Raw genomic sequence first — 633 nt, forward strand, 5'->3', positions numbered from 1 at the left:
ATGTCCCTTGGGGATTCCACAAGCACATTTGCCCCTGATGTCTGACTTAACTCTTCAGTTCCCTCAATGAGCATTGAGGCCATGGGAAAGTTATTCTTTCTAGGCCTTGGTTTCCTCATCTGCAGAATGGAGATGAGGGTGTTGAACTAGAAGAGATGATCTCAAAGGCTAGCTGGGATTCACAGACTTTAATGAGAAAGAGAATCCCGTGGAAGCATGTTTAAAATGCAAGTTCCAGGGCCCCATCTCCCAAGCAATTCTGATTGATGCAGGAATCTGCATGTTGAATCAGTCCCCAGGAAATTCTGATGCAGATGTTCTGCCAACCGCAGGATGAGAACAGGCCTTCAAGGAGGCTGGAAAAGCAGGCAGGGGCCTGCCAGATCCTGCTGGGAGGGTGGAAGCTGTGATTCTGTTTAGAGGGCAGTAGAAGCCACTGAGCTTTTATTTTTTATCTTTTTTTTTTTTAAGATTTTTTATTTGGGGCGCCTGGATGGCTCAGTGGGTTAAGCATCTGCCCTCAGTCCAGGTCATGATCCCAGGGTCCTGGGATCGAGCCCCACATCGGGCTCCCTGCTCAATGAGGAGCCTTCTACTCCCTCTCCTTCTGCTGCTCCCCCTGCTCGTGCTCTC

This window comes from Leptonychotes weddellii, chromosome 10 (genome assembly GCF_054177405.1).
Source record: "Leptonychotes weddellii isolate Sample4059 chromosome 10, ASM5417740v2, whole genome shotgun sequence".
NCBI lineage: Eukaryota > Metazoa > Chordata > Mammalia > Carnivora > Phocidae > Leptonychotes > Leptonychotes weddellii.